Source organism: Vespa crabro, chromosome 17, assembly GCF_910589235.1.
Source record: "Vespa crabro chromosome 17, iyVesCrab1.2, whole genome shotgun sequence".
In the NCBI taxonomy this organism is placed as follows: Eukaryota; Metazoa; Arthropoda; class Insecta; order Hymenoptera; family Vespidae; genus Vespa; species Vespa crabro.
Window position 1 is genome coordinate 4522183 of NC_060971.1, and position 16143 is coordinate 4538325.

Here is a 16143-nt window from a genome sequence, read left to right on the forward strand (position 1 = left end):
TTCCACGCGAAGAGAGAGAGCGCGCGGCCGCGCGTAATCGTCCGTATGAAATAAATATATATCCTATGTGTGTATGTATATATAAATGTATATATATATACATAAATATATATATATATATATATACGTTCGTCACATCCGAACACAATAGAAAATATCCTTCGTTATTTTTCTCCTTCACTGTCGAGTGGCACGACGTAAAACAACACGATTAAGGGTATGAAGAAGGAAGGAAGAAAGGACAGAAAGAGAGAGGAGCGAGAAATAGCGGAGTTACATCTTCTACCGCGCGCGAACTCGGACTGGCGGCGGCGGCGGCGGCGGCGGCGGCGGCGGCGGCGGCGGCGGCGACGACGGCGGCGGCGGCGGCGCGCGGCGACAGGCAGGACGCCGCCGGCGGCAGCTACGAAGACTTACGAACGAATAAACGACGAGAGAGCGAACGAACGAACGAACGAACGAACGAACGAACGAACGGACGAACGAACGAACGAACGAACGAACGAACGAACGAACGTACGTACGTATGTACGTACGAATGAATCAACGAACGTATGAACAAACCGACGAAGGCGTTTAGAATTCGACGTGACACGAGAACGCGTGGACCTCCTACGTGAAACGCGACGACTCGCCGCGAGGATCGCGATAACGATAACAACACGAGAATGATAACACACTGTAGGGTAGAAGCACGAGGCGCCGAGATATCGCGTTGCCGATGTCTTGCGTTAAACGGATATAGAAGAAGAGAGTAAGAGAGGAATCGAAAGCGGCGCGTTTCTCCTCGCGGCGATTACTGAGGAACCGGTACGGGAAGAGAGGCCCTCCTACCGTAACGACCACCACTGCTTCTTTCAGCCGGCTCTCTCTATACCCGACTTATGGAAGGCGGTGGAGGAGGAGGAGACACGCTATACGCTCCTGAATCTCTCTCTCTCTCTCTCTCTCTCTTTCTCTCTATACCTCTCTGTCCCTCTTTCTCTCTTCTCTTCACTTCTCTCTCACTCTCTCCCTCTTTCTTCCTATCTCTCTGTGTCTATCAGTGTGCGTTCATGAATGTATGCGTACGTAAGTACATACGTGTGTTTCAGTTTCCCCCACGAAAAAGCATCACTACCACCACCACCACCACCGCCACCACCACCACCACCACCACTACCACCACCACCACCACCACCACCACCACCACCACTTTGCGATCTCCCGTGCACGCAAGAGAGAGAGAGAGAGAGAAAGAGAGAAAGAGAGAGAGAACAAACAGGAGAAAAGAGCTGGGCGCCTACTAGCGTGTTTCAGATCCTGCGCCGTCCGCGGTCGTTCGCCAACTGTCAATCAGCGCAGCGCTTAACCACGAGGAGTGGGAGGTTGTCCGGCCACGCCCAATCGACGCGACCAATGCGTCCCCCTCTCGCCTCCGTGACTCCGCCTACCGACCGCTCGTTGATGAGCCGCCGCCGCAGTCGCCGCCAAGCCGACACGAGCGCCTCTGGTGACACGAACGTGAACGACCTGTGCCTCCGCCATCGCTACACCACCACTACCAACGAGACCGTCGCCGAATGAAGACGAAGAGGGACGAGGAGAAACGCGATGACGAGAGGAAACCTTCTCTTATTTTCTTTTCCTTTTGTTTTTCCTTCTTTCTTTTTCCTTTTCTCTTCTTTTTTACTTGTTTTCTTTCTCTTTTCCTTTCTTTCTCCTTGCGATCGCGAGAGTACATCGAATTTTCTTATTTTCAAGACGAAAAATTCAGATCCCCGGATAGCTCGACCAGAAACGTTGCGTGTCCCGTTCCAAGAAGAGGCGAATAACAGAGGAAGATAAAACGATGTGCCAAATAGCTTTCCGTGGGTTCTTCGTCGTAATTTTATCGCTCGTAAAGTCGATCGTCCGCGTGTGTTACAATGTTGTAACGAACTAATCGGTCAGATTGTGAATAGAATTATAAATAACGTGACATTTTCTTTGTCTTATTTTTAATCGACATATATTTTATGAAGTATATCATAATAGATACGTACAGAGAGTGAATGATACTCTATATTTGCGTGAAACGAAAGAAAAGAAATATATTACTACATCGATGATTATTCTCCCTCTTATCCCCTCCTCCCTCCCTCCCTCCCTCCCTCTCTCTCTCTCTCTCTCTCACTAGCTCGCACTGTTCCATTTCTCTTTCTTTCTTTTTTGTAGGATTAATTCGTGGTCGCCGGTCCTGGGTGAGCTTTGAATGAACGGAACAGCTGACTGCGCGTGGAAATTGGGTCGCGAACGTGCGGTTTCGAACTTTCAATGGTATATTCGGCGTTCGGTGACTAATAGCGACGGGAAGAGGAGGAGGAAGAGGAGGAGAAGGAGGAGGAAGAGGAGAAAGAGGAGGAGGAGAAAGAGGAGGAGGAGAAGAGTGAGGAGAAGCTGTCACCGGCATCGCTGCTCGTTCCGTCGCCCTCCTGTCGCTCGATTTTATGATTCCATCGCTACACACGCAGAAACACACACACACGACGCATTGTATATATATATAGGTAGGACCGCGTGTGCAAGGACACATGCGGTCTCTCTTGACGTCCTTGTTCCTCCTCTTTTTATCGTCTTATCTATTCGTCCTTTATACCTTTATCTCGGTTACCTTGCATACAAACGCCTCTCGTTATCGAGAGTCGATTATCGAAGAGAGATAACGAATCCTAAGAACGAATATCTCTTTCCTTCTTTCTTTCTTTCTTATTTAAGTCTTCTTTTATATAATTGGTTTTTTTTTCTTTCTTTCTTTTTTTTTTTCTTTTTTTTTAACTCTTTCCCGAAGAAGATCGTCCAGGATTCTTTATCTAACCGAGGACACATTCTTCGGGAGCCTGTTATTTCGCAATAAATCACGTCAGGAGATGAAACCGATCCAGTCGTATATCCGTCGATAACATGAGAAAAGGAAAGAAAAGAAGAAAGAAAAGAAAGAATGAAAGAAATACGAGGGAAAGCCCATGATTTGCTCCCTTCCGACGTAAACCCTCGTATGACCCATTAACTTTCCTATCTTCTTTTTGAAACGATATTACGCCGTCTATAATAAAATTTTTACGAATTCTTTCGATTACTACGGGATTAGAGAAACGTTCTAGGGATATTTGAAAAAAAAATTCAAATCTATTTTAATGCATTAATCCGATGATTCGTTAATCTTATACGAATACATAAACAGGATATCTTTCTATGACATTTATCATTAACATCCCAAATGTTTTTCTAGCTCGAAAGATATGCAAAATGTATGCATCATTATACGTTTATACGTTTATACGCATTCACATGCATTTGTGTGTACATGCATTATTTATCTTATATATATATATATATATATGTGTGTGTGTGTGTGTGTGTGTGTGTGTTTGTGTCTGCATATATATGTATATAATGTATATAATTAATTGGCATAGATATATAATTATCATATATATATGTATATCCACATACATCATAGATTTCTATATTTAAATTAAATTTATCGTTCCTATTACACGTTTATTTCTATTATTTAATATGAATTATTTTTGCATATTCAATGGTAGACGTATACCTATTAATTAATAATCATCTTTTATAAAATGATTAATGTTAATTATCCCAGAATATATAAATCCAACAATGTTTATGTATATATTACGAAAATATCGAAACGGAAACGCGTCTGCTATCACCGCGATTAAGATTGCGTAACTATCCCACGTAAGAGAAACTCTCGAGTTGACTGCTACGAGATTATATTATTATAACGGAAGACGTTAGACTCTGATACGTTCGTCTACTAGATAGAATATAGAGAAAGAGAGAGAGAGAGAGAGAGAGAATGAAATAGGGAGAGAGAGAGAAACATGTCGTCGGTACAATGCATCGCTCGTCCTCCGTCCGTACGTAATTCTGCGAAACGCCCCTGCTCGCTCTCTTCCCTTGGCCATTGTGCTACTATTCCGAGACACGACGATGTCAAAGCCCGTAGCATTTCTATACCGTTAATCCTTGGACGAAGACGTAAGTACTATGACGAGCCTACGAGATCGATCGTTCGCATCCTCCGACAAATATTATTCGCAATCTTATCCCTTACAAATCCTCTTTATTGATATATATATATATATATGTGTGTATGTATATATATATCTACTTAAATAAAACTATGAATGACAATAATGAAGATCGTTGTAGTTAGACAAGTATAGATAGCAATATAATGTAAAAATTTCTTAAAAATTTCTTAATAAATTTTTCTTCTTTTTTCTCTTTTTTTTTTTTTTCTCTTTTTTTCCCCAATCTTAGATTCCTCCTGTTTTGTAAAAATTTTTATTAAACACAACGATACTCATATTTACATATAAGCTATATAACAATTCGTAGAAGTTACGTACAATGGCGTACGATACATTACTAAGTGGAAAATTTTTCACTCGGCATTACGTGCGATGAATATTAATATGCATATATCCGGTTTAGCAAACACATTCCTACCGGCTGTACGCAATAAATTAATACAATTATTGGAACGAACTTTTGCATATCGTTAACCGTGCGTATTAAGACGACCAAGATGGTATTATCATCGAGACTTTATTAAAGGCAGAACAGGATGGTCAAAGAAAAGAGAAAAGAGACAATGAAAAATAACATTCATGGAGAAGTCGTTAAGTTAGATACGAATAATCGATTATAATGTCGTTTGAATAATAATCGATAATACGATTGTTCTTCAAAACGATAACATTCACAATGTAGATATCTTATGGGATGTGTAAATTTAGAATTGTGTAAAAATAAATTCACTTCGATATATCTAGGGATAAATTCTTTTCTCTTTTTTCTCTTCCCTTTTTGTTTTTCTATTTTCTTTTTTCCCCCTTTTTTTCCTCCTTTTTTCTAAAACACGTCACGTAGGTATTCACTTAGGTAAATACTTTTATATATATATATATATATATATATATATATATATATACACCTATATAACTATATCGAAACTCGTGGACGAGTTTTCATCGCACGATTATTATAATTTCTTCCCGAGGAACGAAACAGCTGATCCCATCTCGATAATAACGAGGCCAGGAGTAGTTCGATGGGAAATGCGCGAGGGCCGAGCCCCAATCTCGGATGCGCAACAGCCATCCGCCGCGTGTCGTGATTTGACAGCCTCGCGAAATGCAACACCGATCCGATTAAGAGTCTCGAATTACCGAATCCCTCTTTCCCAACCGCATGGCCACTCCTTTTTCACCAGATTCGAAACGATCGAATGCGAGCTGGCGAACGAGAAATGGAAGATAGATAGAAGAAGAAGAAGAAGAAGAAGAAGAAGAGAACGAGACAGAGAGAAAGAGAGAGAGAGAGAGAGAGAGAAATAGAGAGATCGTTAGTTTGAGTTAGTTTAGTTTCAGGCGAGATAGATTAGAACGACGTATGGGGATAAAGATAGAAATATATAAAGAAAAAAGAAAAAAGAAAAGAAAGAAAGAAAAGAAAAAAATAACAAAACAACAAAAGAAAAGAAGAAGGAGAAAGAAAAATCAGAAATATATAAAGCAAACGAGATACGAAATTAGAAATAAAATAGATAGTTATTTAGGTATAATAAAATATCTATCTACTTGAAATAAGCGAGAGGAAGAAGAGAGTGGTTCTTAGTCCTCTGTTTATACTTCTTAGGAGTGTTTAGAAGAAGCACTAACTTGAAGAGTTCACGTTAACAAACCAAGTTTCTGTCTCTTAGTAAAAATAGAGAGAGAGAGAGAGAGAAAGAGAGGGGGGGGGGAGAGGAATAGAGAATTTCCTTGCTATTCGAGTCGTGAGAAGAAACTCTCGGTTAGTAAACATCGAATTAAACTGGTCGGCAATAGCATAGATGTCTCTTATAATTTCTAAGTGCATTCATAGGGAAAAATAGATGATGGCTCCTAAGATTCGTGTGTCTTTCATCATATTCTTCTTATATATAGTTAAATCGTTAAATGGTTACGACGAAATATTTCCGCGAATCGGTTATCTATTCGTTTAACAAATAATTCTCCCTCTCTCTCTCTCTCTTTCTCTCTCTTTTTCTCTCTTTTTCGTTGATAATCGAAATTTATCGCTAAGTAACGAATCTCCGTGTCATAAAATGTATTACGTAGAAGATAATGACAATGTTTGAGAGATATCTATAGTCTTAATTGACTCTCTTCTTATGTCTTTAAATATAAGTGTATCCAATGTACCAAACATTCTCTCTCTCTCTGTCTGTCAATATATATATATATATATATATATATATATATATATATATATATATATATATATATATATTGACAATTATGCCCATAAGTATATATATAAAATTTCATAAAATTGAAGAAGAAAAAAAAACAAAGGAAAAAAAGAGAAATTACTCATTCGTACCTTTTAAGAACACGAAGCGAGAATTACTCGAATAGCCGAAGGCGAATAATTGAAGGCGCGGACGAAAAGTTAAGAGAGCGAAATTCCAACACCGGGGGCCCCTTTTCTAAGGGCCTTAAAGCTCGCGTTAGAAGACGTGTGTTTGTGGTGCGTGCATGCGCGTCGAAGGAAAAGAGAGGATGGAATCTCGGCCATGCGCTTCGCGATGTCCTCGGCTGACTTTGGTATAAGAAAAGGATACGGTGGAGGATCCTCTTCGAACGAAATTCCAGTGTGACTAAACCCTCGTAAGATGACTGGCAGGGCCAGACCTTTTCGTAGGGCTCCGACATAAGGCCCCGACGTACTTTAGGGACAAGCGCGAAGGATCTCTCTGCATACGGCTCCAAATCAAAAGAAGCTCTCTCTCTCTCTCTCTCTCTCTGACTTACTCTTTCTCGCTCTCTCTCCCTTTCATTTTTTTTGTTTCTCTATCTTTTATCTTTCTCGATGGAGAGAAGGAAAAAAAAGGGGAGCGAAAGATAATTTATACGTTACTATTCGTCATTATATTCTATCCTATATTTAAATATCTCGTCGTTAGTCACGTCAGAAAACACATGATATATATATATATATATATATAGAGAGAGAGAGAGAGAGAGAGAGAGAGAAAGAGAAAATAGATATTCTTGAGGTGAATTTTCAGAAAAAAAAATAAAGACACAAAAAACAGAAAGAAAAAAGAAACAAAAAAAATATATATATAAAAAGAAAGGAAAAAAGAGTAAAAAGGATGAAACGATAATACCAACGTGAGGCACAGGAGGACCGGACGTTCATTAGTATCAACGTATTAGCACCCGCGGACGGCGCATTTTAATTTACGACACCGAACGGCGATCCCTCGGCCGTCATTGTTTGTGTGTATACCGCGAGATCTGAATCTCGATGCGTGGCCAAGAAGAGTCAGTGAAAGAGAGAGAGAGAGAGAGAGAAATAAAGAGAGAAAGAGATAAAAAAAAAGAGAGAAAGAGAGAGAGAGAGAGGATCCACTCGGTATGCAAAGGTTCGTCTCTCATTACGTCCTTAAAGTCCCTTTAGAAATGGTTAAAAACGATGCTGCCGAGATCGAAAGACATGTGTGAGAAAAATAAATGAATATTATTTATCGTACTTTTTCTCAGAATTATTTAACTTTCAATACGTTTATTAGAAAACTTTTTTAAAATAATATATATATATATATATATAAATATATTAAATATATTTATATTAAATTGTAAGATTAAAAATGATCAAATTCATTGTACGAAAAATAATAAAAATAATATGATTTCTCATATTTCTCATTCTTTATCCTTTTACTCATAGGTACTACACACATACACACACACACACACATACGTACATACATACACACACACATATATATATGTACAACTTTCTCAGTTGAAATTCTTTAATCAAAAGAAAAAGGATAAAGAAAAAAAAAGCAATGGATCACAAGGACGTGCTCGTAAGGGCGCTCGCACCGGACGAAGATCTATGTTCTTTTAACGAGTCCGATGATAATGCCGCACGTTCCGTCATCGCCTTCGCGCGTACACACGATCCATTAAGGAAAGGATAATAAACGCATATCCACGACGTTAATGCGAACTCGAGAATATTACGGTACGCGCTCTTTCTCTCTATCTCTCTCTTTCTTTCTCTATCTATCTATCTATCTATCTCTTTTGCTCTTTCTCCCTCAGAACTCGTTCGTATGTAATCGCGTTCGTTTCGAGACGCGAATCGAATCGGAATATCGATTCGATAGGCTAGTCTCTCGCGCATTACGATTATACCTTCCTCTCGAATCCGATATCTATCCATCTACTCTAAAATCAAGACAGGAATTTCACCTACGGATGACTTAACGAAGTCTTGCCCGAGGAAAAAGATGAAAAAGAAGAAGTGAGTAAAGGAATTAAAAAAGAAAGGAAAGAAAGAATGAAAGAAAATGAAGATAAAGAAAGGAAAAGGAAGGAAGAAAAATTCTTCGACTTTCAAAAAGGCAAAGTTCGAAATTCACAATGGAAATAGTATATACATATCTATAGGTATATAGGTACATAATATTACAGAGTACCGAGAAAGTCCTGCTCTTACCAAGCTTTCTCTCTCTCTCTCTCTCTCTCTCTCTCTTTATCCAACTGTCGTCACTTGCAAATGCATAGAATTTTCAGGCGTAACGAAGAATAGCGAACGTTCTCTCGAGTTTCGAGGAACATTTCCATCGCCATGAAACCGACAAACTTTTCTCAGTGGACATAAAGAGGTCGTGCGACCTACCTCTTTTCATTGAATATCCCTTTAATTTGCGATATTAGTTTAGCATTTCTCTTTCTCTCTCTCTCTCTCTCTCTCTCTCTCTCTCTCTCTCTCTCTCTCTCTCAAGTATTCGTCACGATTATTGATGGATTTTAAAGACTAGCAATTCGTAGATCGATTACTATAACATTTTTTAAAATCTCTTTCAAAGCAAATGAGTAGATTCCATCGTAGAACTGATCTTGAGTTTGGATCTTGATCTGAAGGAACCTTTTGACCCATTCTCATAAGAGAAAGAGAGAGAGAGAGAGAGAGAGATAGATAGATAGAAAGATAGAGAACGAGAGAGAGAGAGAGAGAGAGAGAGAGAGAGAGAATGAAATGCACTGGACCAAAGTATCTATATTGAAGAACTACCATACACTCTCATTCTCTCTCTCTCTCTCTCTCTCTCTTTCTCTCTTTCACGAGACTCCAAAAGACGCGGACTCATTCTGACCAAGCAACCCCATCCTTATCGAGAATAAGTCCGTTTCACCGCTAGACAATCCGGCGCGGCATTTACAGATCCATCGATCCAACAAAGACGTTTCTCTCTACGTAAGATCCGATCTATCGTCCTCCACTACGAACATCGTTCTATGATTTTATGTATTCTACATAGATATATATATATATATATATATATATATATATATATATATATGTATATGTATACACACACACACAAATGCACATGTACTGTGTGAGCAAGTGAGATAGACTGGAAAACGTTTCAATCTATCCTCGTTATGACGTTATTGATTATCCGATCGATTCTCAAGCACCGATCGAAAAACGATGCTTTTGGTTGATCGCAATATTTCATCTAGTAGTTCCACCTCGTCCTATTAAATCATGTATCGACTATATCTACGTGTATCCGGTTACATACGTAGGTAAGATTATTTTCAAAGGGGCAAGAGTAGGTGAAGGAGGAGGAGGAGGAGGAGGAGGAGGAAGAGGAGGAGGGGCCGCCGGGTGTTGGGAGTGGGTTTAGGAATTTTTTCCACAAGAAATTCATTTCATTCTCAAGGATGGAAATTAAAAACATAGTCTCGGCAAAAGCTCACAGTGGCAAACGACGCATAGAATCGGGTTGATGGTTCGCAATAAGGGGTCCGCTATCGTACGCTGGACTTAAGATGTTATTTAAGTTATTTACGAGATGTCCGGAGACAGGTGACACGCGCCTTATACCTGCCGCGGGTAAACGACCGCCCAGCCGTGATATATAAACGGGCGGTGGTTCTTGTAAGAAAGAAAAAAAAAAAAAAAGAAAGAAAAGAGAGAATGAGAGACAGAGAGAAATAGAGAGGGAGAGAGAGAGAGAAAATTGAAGGAGAAAAAACGATAGGCACCACGTAGATAATTATGCGAGGGTGAATTGTGGTAACGCGTGTGCCGAGCTTACACATCGTGTAACTAAAAGAAATATTTCTCTGAAGAAGCCTAAGAAAGGTATACTATCAAACGTACATAGGTAAATCTACGTTATTCTCAGTCAATGTGTGAGTTTCATTCACTCCTTACTAGTACGCAGACATTAGCGATAAATGCAAATGCGCAGATAGGTACTTACTTACTTACTCACTTACTTACTTACATACTTAGTTACTTAGATAGATACCTAAGGTACGCGATGTAAAATAGATATGTACCTATATAGTTACCCACCTACCTACCTATCTATCTAATTGTAGAAAAGAAAAAAACTGAATAGTCGCGAAGGTTAGTCCTTCCCAAAGGGGTTGAAGAAGAAGAAGAAGAAGAAGAAGTAGTAGTAGGAGTAGTAGTAGTAGTTGTAGTAGTAATAGTAGTAGTAATAGTAATAGTAATAGTAGTAGTGGTAGTAATAGTAGTAGAAGAAACAAGGTGGAGAAATAGAAAAAAAAGAAGAAAAAAGAAAAGAAAAAAAGACACATACAGAAAAAAAAAGAGAATCCAAAGAAGGGTGTAAAGAAGGGTCCGACGATTTCCTTTGGACGTCCTCCAATGTCCGTCAAGGAATCAATCGTCCGAGGCGCACGAGCTCTCTCCACGAAAGGCGAAAGCCTTGTCGTGAAAGAGGAGTCGCGCGGTTACGCGCGACGGGACATTATCGCATTAAATATCGACAGGCGGCTTTCAACGAGGAGAAGAAAGAAAGGAGATGAGAGTAGAAGCGGCAAAATCGACAAGAAAAATGCTCGATTCCTTCTACTCCTTTAGCCCACTACATCCCACCCCATCCCATTCGCTCGTACATCCCTTATGAACGTATGAACTAATGAACGAACGAATCGGCGGTACTCTTTAATTAACCTTTCGATTCCATTTTCGTCGAATGAAATCTAAACTCCGTATGATATATACTCCGCATTAGTTGTCCATTCGTTGTAATAATATTCATATCGATATTATTATATCCGACACAAATATATATATATCCCTATTGATAATCTTAGATATTATTATATCCTATTTTAACATAAAACGAATATCTAATATTTCACACGCCCATCCTATTATATAATATCACGATCTTTGCTTGAATAAAAGTTCGAGATAATTGGATAAAAAAAAAAGAAATGAAAAGAAGAAAAGAAGAAGAAGAAGAAGAAGACGATACATACCCACATCGACTTAGAAGGATAAGATAGCTACTAACATATAGTATTCAGATAGTATACCTATATATGTACATATATATATATATATATATATGTATGTATGTATGTAACACTGGCAACGAATTATGAAAAAAATAATTATTCATATCTACTATATTCATTTGAATATATTATTGTTACTACTTTCTACTTATTAAATATCTAAGTATATATACTGGGGACTCCCTTCTCTATCTTCCCCTGTTCAATCCCCACTCCTTTTCCCCCGTAGTCCACACACCCGCTGCGTTTATAATAGGCTCTACCTTCCTAAGTCCCTCTAATTCCTCGACTCCTTCTTCTTTTCCTTCTCTTTCTCTTTCTCTTTCTCCTTTCACCTGACCGTACCCGTTTCTATCCGTCTCTCCGTTCCCTCCGTCCCTCGTCCCCCGCACCCCACCCTCCCCTCTCCGTCCCTCCTACCAACCCCCTCGCCACTAACCCTCCTCCTGTCCTTCTCTTAGGCCGCTAAAGGCGACGTGCCTTTCAGCGTAGTTCCCATAGATTATTATTAGAATGCGCGTTTCTACCCTGGTCGCAGGCAGGTAGATGGACAGTGCTCCGCCCCGAAAGAGAGAAAGAACATCGTATATAGCCTTAGAGACTACTCGTGCTTCTTTCTGTGACCTATCTCTCTCCTACCGCCTTCTCCATCTCTTTCTCTTTTTCTCCATCTCTCTCTTTTATCTCTATCTTTTTCTCTCTCTCTCTCTCTCTCTCTCTCTCTCTCTCTCTCTCTCTCTCTCTCTCTTTCATACCTTATCTTTCCTCATAGTTTACTATACCTGAAGAGCGAAGAATTTTTTTCATCCAATGAGAATTCGAAGAAGATAATCTGAAATCAAAAAAAGATCGAGGTTATAGCAGGATTTTAATCAGTATTAAATTCATTTGTCGATATGCCAACTTATCGTTTATCGAGACGATGCTTAAATATTGTTTGTCCCCCCCCCCCTTTCCTTCCTACCATCCTGCCACTGCCGCTCTACTCCTCCCCTCATCCACCCACCCATCGTGCAAATAGTTTTAATCGTCAAATAATTATATACGCATTGTTTCTTATGATCAATAAAACTCGCGTGTACAAGGTTTGAAAGGTTAAAACGATGAATTATAAAACTTCGATCTTACTTACTTATTCAATTCTTAAGTTACTTGCTTATCCAATTATCGATTATCGAAAATAACGTGACAAAAGGAATATAACTTAATTCGCGATATTATCTTATTGGAAAATTTATATAATATTTAATGTTCATTAAATATATATATACATATATATTACTCATTAAAAGCGCCGATGAAAATTAATAAGTAGAAAGGTGTAGTATGATCCTTTACCTCGATGGAACATTGAATAGTTAATGTGTTCTGACGTCAGGTGACAGCACTATACGGCTTCTTCACCCTTTCCTGTTCTTTCATTCTCGTACCTTCTTTAATCCTTCGTATCATCGTCTTAAGCGAATCTTAAAATGTAGATCGATTTGACACTATTGACGAATATCTTTCAAGAATTTGAAACTCTTTTATTTTTCCTTTTGTTCTCTTTTTCTTGTTCCTTCTTTTGCGGGTAATTCGCGCGTTAAGGAAAAAATAAGAAGAAAAAAAAAACCAATGGAACGGCACGACGAAAACATCCGTTCACTAATTACAACGGCCATCTTGCACTATCTTCTTTTGTTTTTTTATTTCGAATATATCGATATTCGATTGGTCATAATCGATCGTTGAGGATTTTATTCGTCCAATCAGATTAATTCCTTTTTAAATTGCTTTAAGCGGAAAAGATAAATACGCAATAAAAAATATCCATTTGTTTCGTAATAATTCGTAAATATGTAAAATAATTCGTAAAATGTACGAAAGAAAATCATTTTATTAATATATCATCAGATTCATACACACATGCATATATATATTTGTCTCTACCCGCGCAAATTCCCTTTCCCCTCCAAGTCGTATGTACGAATGAAATATCACGCTACAGTCATCTAGCGGTCGAATAGAGAAATAAAAGTGCATTGTCGGCATTTACGGAATCTTACCATTCGAAAACTTTTCATCGATCGATCTTCGCGCGATTGGATCGTCAGCTTTGAAACGCTTTCTAATCGTTTTAATCGTTCTATAAGAAAAAAAAAAAAAAGAAAAAAAGAAAAAAAAAAGAAAAAAGAAAAAAAATCGATCCAGAAACGACCGACAAACATTATTTGCAAATTTATTTGTCTGGCGAGAAGATCATGCGCACGCGAGTTTCGTTGTGCGGACACTTTTCAGTAACTAAACGGCGAGCCTCGTAAAATATTCATAACTTTTAGAAATCCCGTCAATATGCAAATGGAAAATGCTAATCGGCTTGTTGCTCGCGCCTACGAACTCGTTCCGTTGTCACTCGTCCGCCAAGTTTTTTATCTTTTTTCTGTCTTTTTTCTTGCTTTTTTTCCTTTTTTTTTTCATCTCCATGAATTTCTTTGTCTCTCTCTCTCTCTCTCTCTCTATCTCCCTATCTCTCTCTCTCTCTCTCTCTCTATCTCCCTATCTCTCTCTCTCTCTCTCTCTCTTCTGTCATCTCAGACATCACCAACAATCATTTAACCGGCCATCAAGCAGAAAAGAGAGAGAGAAAGATCGACCGTTTCGTCTTCCGTTCAAGGATTTTTAATTAGACGCGTTACGCAATCAGTTAAAGTCATCATCTTTTCTCAAGAACTTTTTTCATATTTTATTTATTAATCAATTCCTATCGTCAGATATATCGTCGTCAATAATACGAATTTAAAACGTGTTAAATACGTAAGTCTACTAATCGATTATGGCAACGAATGTTAATCTCCGGTTAGTAGTATCCATAATGAGCATTAGCTGTCTCGAATTCGCATATTGATCACATCTTATTCGCGCGTTTCGGAAATTTAGAATGCGCGAGTAATGAGAAAATAAAAGAGAAATAATGAAAGAAAGAGAGAGCAGCTAGAGAGAGAAATATAAAAGGAAAGAAAGAGATGCCGACAACGAATACGCATGGTCGGCAAGTACAAAGGACGAGTACCGGCCAAATTAACTCTCGATTGAAAGTAAAGTGTTCCTCGTATCGCGATTTATAGCGAAGACTCTTCTCCTCTCTTCGGTCGACTCATGAAACACTCTTTTATTGTTTCTCTCTCTCTCTCTCTCTCTCTCTCTCTCTCTCTCTCTCTCTCTCTCTCTCTCTCTTTCTGTACCTACTCTTAACCAAGTTCTTCGAAGATCTTGGATAGTGATCGAAATAAACATGCATAATTGCGAGATTTTTATATCCATCGAAAGATTTTGTAGAACTAAAATATCGTCGTGAGGTATCTTGAAAACGGGGGGGGGGGGAGGAGGAGAAGATGAAAAAAAAAGAAGAAAGAAGAAACAAAAAAAGAAAAAGAAAAAGAGAAAAAGACCATAAAAAAGAATAAGAAAAGAAAAGAAAAGAAAAGAAATGAAACGAAACGAGACGAAACGAAACGAAATGAAACGAAAAGGAATAGAAAAGGCGTGGCATACAAAAGATTCAAACAATTTCGATCTGAAACACGCACAAGGACAGAACGCACACTGATACCTGGCAACCTACATATATCGTAAATTTGGAAAACGGCGGAGAGACTGGAAATCTCGAGCCGGTAGCATCGAAAAGAGGCGGCACTAGGGGTGGTAAGAAATGGCGATATAAATAAAACGCTGGGGTTTTAAAACTTTTAAGCCCGGACATTCGTATCGTCCGAGCGAGCATCGGAACACCACTGAGACGCCTTTCTCTCTCTCTCTCTCTCTCTCTCTCTCTCTCTCTCTCTCTCTCTCTCTCTCTATGTGTATCTCTTTCTCTTCGTTTCTATAAAAAAAAAAAAAGAACAAAAAAAAAACAAAAAAAAGACGAAAAAACAAAAAAACAAAAAAGAAAAAAGGATGAAGAAGAAAAGAGAAAAGAAAGAGAAGAAAAAAAATTTACAAGCTAAGATAAACAGAAAAAAGAAGCAAAAAAAGAGAAGAAAAAATAACAAAAAAGAAAAGCAAAATGAAATGTCGGCGAAGGAAATAAAGAAATTGGTGGATACTCTTTCGCGAGAGTTACCTCGATCTGAAACAGCGAGAGAGGGAATCTGATATACCACTTGACCCTCCTGCCGTTAGTCTCTTTAATCGCGTTGGCGAATAATTAACGAACAGTAGTATTCCGTTGAATATTTCATTCAATTAACGATTTAACGACAGATCAATACGATAATCGAAACGAGATGAAAATATTTCTACGGGTTAGTTAATGTCCTTAGTATGATTTAACATGTCTACAAAGCAATTTATCAATGATCCCGATCTCCATGACGTAGTTATTTCGTAAAACTCTTATTATATTGACTAACTACTACGTTGATATTCGCTATATCATCGAATTGTTTTATTCCTCCCGCAAAAACGTTTCCGATCGCGATAAGATAAATATCTATCGTATTTTAGTAGCTAGACGGCTCGCGTTGATCATTGAAAAGCGACTTAATGGATATTTATGTGGCTTTGATCGGTAAGGTAGACGGCCTTTACGTTTGACAGCTCCCGTGGGTTTAAAAAGAAAAAAGAAAAAGAAAAAAGAAAGAGAGAGAGAGAGAGAGAGAGAACTGGTCTATGCGGCCAATTTTGTTGGTGTCAATCGTAGATGAAGTAATGGAACAGGGAATTAAATCTAATAGGAGAATTAGACGACGACTTC